This window comes from Zootoca vivipara, chromosome 13 (assembly GCF_963506605.1).
Source record: "Zootoca vivipara chromosome 13, rZooViv1.1, whole genome shotgun sequence".
Taxonomy (NCBI): domain Eukaryota; kingdom Metazoa; phylum Chordata; class Lepidosauria; order Squamata; family Lacertidae; genus Zootoca; species Zootoca vivipara.
Genome location: NC_083288.1, coordinates 8,351,405 through 8,356,812, shown reverse-complemented (window position 1 = coordinate 8,356,812; position 5,408 = coordinate 8,351,405).

Here is a 5,408-nt window from a genome sequence, read left to right as displayed (position 1 = left end):
GAAAGCCCCGCCTTCTTCCCGGCTTTACTTCCTACGCGACAATTCCCACAAGGCCCTACGAGCCCCTTCGGCGCGTGGCGTCACAGGGCGCGGCGCCGTTACCTCACGGCGTATGCTCTCTCGTGCGCGTACGCGCTCGCGGTGGGTGGGGGGGTGGGAACGGAATGAAAAGATCACCAAAGAGATAGAACGTAGAGACGAGAGGTTACAAAGGGTTCGAGGCGAGATTCGAAGTCGCGTTCCGCCGCTTCCTCCTCCTAGCCCTCACTTCCCCCAGGGCGTCACGGGGCGCGGCGCCGTTACCTCATGGCGTACAAAACAAATAACAAAAACCGCAGAGCTAGAAAGGCTAGTGTGTGTCTACGACTAGAGAAGAGGCAAAAGATAGATGGATACATGGATATCACCGTAGAGCTATAAAGTGTGGAGCGTGTATGAAGAAGAAGAAGAAGAAGAAGAAGAAGAAGAAGAAGAAGAAGAAGAAGAAGAAGAAGAAGAAGAAGAAGAAGAAGAAGAAGAAGAAGAAGAAGAAGAAGAAGAAGAAGAAGAAGAAGAAGAAGTCTTTGATTAATTTGATATAGAGCGATGGATAGCCTGGGAGCCAACTCCCCCAAAATATTTGAGGGGGGCCGCATTCACATGGTGTGTGCGCGCCGTGCCAGGTGGTTGATTATGTGGGGCGGGGCTTACCTGAGTCCCCACCCCACCCCAATATTTTAATTCACGTTGGCACCCCTGAGAGATAGCTAGAACGTTAGAGTGTGTATGCGACCCATCCGACTGGGTTGCCCCAACCACTCTGAGCGGCTTCCAACAAATATAAAAAACACAATAAAGCATTAAACCTCCCGAAGGTTCCCTGTACAAGGGTGCCTTTAGATGTCTTCTTCTATGTATGTATGTGTGTGTGTGTGTGTGTATATATATGGTTTTTCAGATTAAAAATTTAAATATCCAACATACAACATGCAAACAAGATTCCGAAGAATCTCCTGGACTAAATCCAAGTTGTGCTCTGTTTAGGGTACCGTGGTGCCGCGTTGCCCTTTTATCATAGTGCTGCTGTCCTGATGAAATTTAACAACCCCCAAAAGCTGTTGCTGCCTAGGAAAGTCGCACAGTGCAGAATTCGGCGCTAGGTGGCGCTACAGCCACAGGCCCCGCTGCCGTTCCGGGAGGTTAACCCAAGAGTGAATGAGAAGCAACAGAAATGAGGAATGCAGGAAAAGGCAGCTTTTGTTAAGATTTTTGTTAAGATTGCCGGAAGAAATATCAACAACCTCAGATATGCAGATGACACAACCTTGATGGCAGAAAGTGAGGAGGAATTAAAGAACCTTTTAATGAGGGTGAAAGAGGAGAGCGCAAAATATGGTTTGACGCTCAACATAAAAAAACCAATATCATGGCCACTGGTCCCATCACCTCCTGGCAAATAGAAGGGGAAGAAATGGAGGCAGTGAGAGATTTTACTTTCTTGGGCTCCTTGATCACTGCAGATGGTGACAGCAGTCACGAAATTAAAAGACGCCTGCTTCTTGGGAGAAAAGCAATGACAAACCTAGACAGCATCTTAAAAAGCAGAGACATCACCTTGCCGACAAAGGTCCGTATAGTTAAAGCTTGTTTTCTCTCCTCCTACCCTCTTGCTTCAGCTTCTGCCTCTGATTCTGGACTTCTCTCTGCCACAAACTGTCCCAGCTCACTCAGCTCTTCAGCTTCCAACACCACTTCTTCCCAGTCTGCTCCCTCTTCTCCCTCTGACCACTCATCAGTGTCCCAGCACCGCTTCCCAGACTCTGAGCCTTCTCCCCTTGGTGGTTCCCCAGCTGGTTCCTCCCGCCATTCCTCTGCATCCACCTGGTGCCCATTGGGGCTAGTAGGGCAGAAGGTAGGATGGCAAATGGTATGTGGAGCCAGGGCCAAATGATAGGAGGCGCTGACTAATTCTACTTCTGTGCCCATAGACCTCTTTATGGTGCTGGAGGAGACTCTTGAGAGTCCCATGGACTGCAAGAAGATCAAACCTATCAATTCTGAAGGAAATCAGCCCTGAGTGCTCACTGGAAGGACAGATCCTGAAGCTGAGGCTCCAATACTTTGGCCAGCCACCTCATGAGAAGAGAAGAATCCTTGGAAAAGACCCTGATGTTGGGAAAGATTGAGGGCACAAGGAGAAGGGGACGACAGAGGACGAGATGGTTGGACAGTGTTCTTGAAGCTACGAACATGAGTTTGCCCAAACTGCGGGAGGCAGTGGAAGACAGGAGTGCCTGGCATGCTATGGTCCATGGGGTCACGAAGAGTCGGACACGACTAAACGACTAAACAACAAGACAAGGGCAACCCTAAGACTACCTAAGAAGGCAGACTATCTAAGATAGGCAGGCAGGCAGGGTCTGGCTATGGGCAGAGTGAGGTTGGAATAATAGAACAGTTGAGCCGCAAGGCGCACAAGGGTCATCTAGTCCACCCCCCTGCAATGCAAAAATCTTTTTGCCCAATGTGCGGCTTCAACACACGACCCTGAGATTAAGAGTTTCATGCTCTACCAGCCTCCAATGCTTAACAATGGACTATTTGAGAATGAATGGTAATTATAAGGGTGTGTGGGTGTGTCTTGAATACAGAACACATTACTGCCTCCCTTAGAACAGCTGGAACATGACCCTCTGTCACCAAGGTAGCAATTACATCTGTTGCCCAGACAGTCTCAGTTTAGCAGATTTAATCAGCCAGGATGAGAAAAAAAAAGGGCTGAGCAGGCACCTGGTCCGCTGCACCTCTTCAAGAATCCTGCCCAAATTCTCAAGCGGAACAATAAACAAGAGCCATAGGCATCTATTTGAATTACTAGAACCCAAACTAGACTATACCAGTGGTTGTATCCTTCTGCTTTCATGCCTGGCTTGTGTTCTGGTAGGCAAGCCAGCTGCAAGCAGGGGGGCCTGAGCTGCACTTGCCTCATTCCTTTCGGGGTGCTTTGCTTGCATGCAATGAGAAACAGACCCATGGAAGGGGGGGCACAGGTAAGGTTACTAGACGTCCCCATTTCCCGGATTTACAAATCAGTCCCCATACAAAATCCATTGAAGTTGAAAAGTGTCCCCGGGATTCATTGAAAAAAATCTGGTAACTTTAGCCGCAGGGGGCATCCTGGGACCAGTCAGACTTGAGGGATTCTCTCCTCCCCCGGTAGCGTCCAGGATAAAAAGAAGAAACAAGGAAGTTCATTTTTTAATGGTTTTAGTCAGCAATCGAGGAGCAGAACAACGAATCTAGACTTGGATGCAATTATGACGTTGCTCACTCCGAGCCCCTCCTTTTCCTTCCACAACAACATCCTGTGTCCTTAAGGAAAGTCTCAAGAGTCACATTGTCTCTGCATTCTTTGCCCTTCTCAGTCTCCTTACATATGTACACCAGGGAGTAGCTAGTTAAAAATGTGTGCGGCAGGCAGGTGATAATTAGCCATATAGTCTGCCTTGATAATTTGCAGAAGTTTTGGTCTTTCGTCTCTTGTGCAATTCCACTGTAACACATTCAAGCATTCACCTTGCTTACCCCCATCAACGCCATTCATCTTCAGGTACGAGTTACCAAGCTGGAAGTTTAAGAGGGAAAGAGAGTGAGAGCCTTTGGTCACAATTGTTGCAAGCTCTCTTGTTTGAGCCAACAGAATTGTGAAGGATCTGTTGTTGTTGTTTAGTCGTTTAGTTGTGTCCGACTCTTTGTGACCCCATGGACCATAGCACGCGGACACTCCTGTCTTGCACTGCCTCCCGCAGTTTGGTCAAACTCATGTTTGTAGCTTCAAGAACACTGTCCAGCCATCTTGTCCTCTGTCGTCCCCTTCTCCTTGTGCCCTCCATCTTTCCCATCTTTCTCCATCTTCCTCCGCCTGCCATGGCCACCACGGCACAAAGTGGCTAGCTGAGCCGGGAGGCGGCGTGTCCAGCCTCCGTTTCTTCTCCGTCAGAGGAGCCGCCCTCCAGACGCTGCCCGCCTCCTCCAGCCCTGCCGGCAGCGCCATCCTCCCTAAAAAATCTCTGGGAAATGGGGGGGGGAGCCAGAGGGAGCTTTGCACCACGGTGCCAGATATACTTAAGACGGCCTTGAGTGCATTGGAGCTCGGGTAAATGGTATTGAGTGCACAGTCCTTATGTGGGCTAACAGGAGGGAAGGAATAGGGGTGCCCCATTGCTGGTGGACTGGATCCACTTGAGACCTTCCAACGTTGAGAGATTCGAAGCATGCTTGAATGAGCCTGTCTAGAATCCTCCCTGTGATCAGGAATCCTGCTTGATCAGAGGGCTGAATTTACTCCAGAATGCAGGTCACATACTAAATTTAGGTTGATGAATCTGTTGCTATGTCAAACCTGAAAAATGCAAAGTGCACCTAACTTCTAGGTCTCTCTTTTTGGAGGGCGGGGGGGACGGACAACCTGATGGAGGTGAAAGAACAAGATGAACAACAATCATTAACCTCAGCGATCATCACATGCATGGGCACATTCAGTTAAAACAAAAAGCCAGTTGATGTAAGAGATTTGCCAATGCAAACAGACAAGACCTACGAATAGTCTAGGTAGGTCCTTATTGGCAACACAAGCCTATGCACACAGGAACAAGAACCTAGTAATATATAGATTGAGTTTATATGGATAAGATATAAAAGATATAGTAATAAGGTAATATTGAAGTGATAATTAGAGTTTATATAAGATTTAGAATTTACTAAGCATGAAATGTTAAAGAATCGCAGTAGAAGGGGGAAAGAGGAAGTCAATAGATTAGAAATAAGGGTTATAAGTTAGAATTTTTGTTTTCTGCATTTTTGTATTTTTTGTATTTTGTATTTTTTGTGTTTTGTATTTCTTTTTTGTGTTTTGTATTTTTGTATGTTTTTGTTGGTTAAAAATCTTTAATAAATACATTTTTTTTTTAAAAAAAGAACAAGAACCTAGTAATAATTTAGGAAAATATATTTCTTTGGATTAATAATGGTTGGCTTCCATTATGTAGGCATGTCATTTTCTAAAGCAGTAGGCAGAGAGCCAGGGCCCCTTAAGACTGATGGGTGGTCCCCCCCCCCATTTCCCATTTTGTTTTGCAGATGTGTTCTGCAACATGTGTTTGGGAGCCTCTAAGTGACTCATTTGTCAAGCATTTGTCCTGATTTATTTGCAGGGAGAAGCACAGATTAGGAGGAACTTGCGCTAAAATGGTGACTGTTTTCATGAGTTAAAACAACAACAACAACAAAGTTGATGCAGAAATATGGAGAGAGCTGAAGAGTGGAAAAACAGGAAACTGAAAGGAGCCCAAAGTGACTGATTTGTCTGTCCCTTAAAAACAAACAAACAATAGACTTTTCCAACAGGAAGCCTGCTGGAACCTATATTG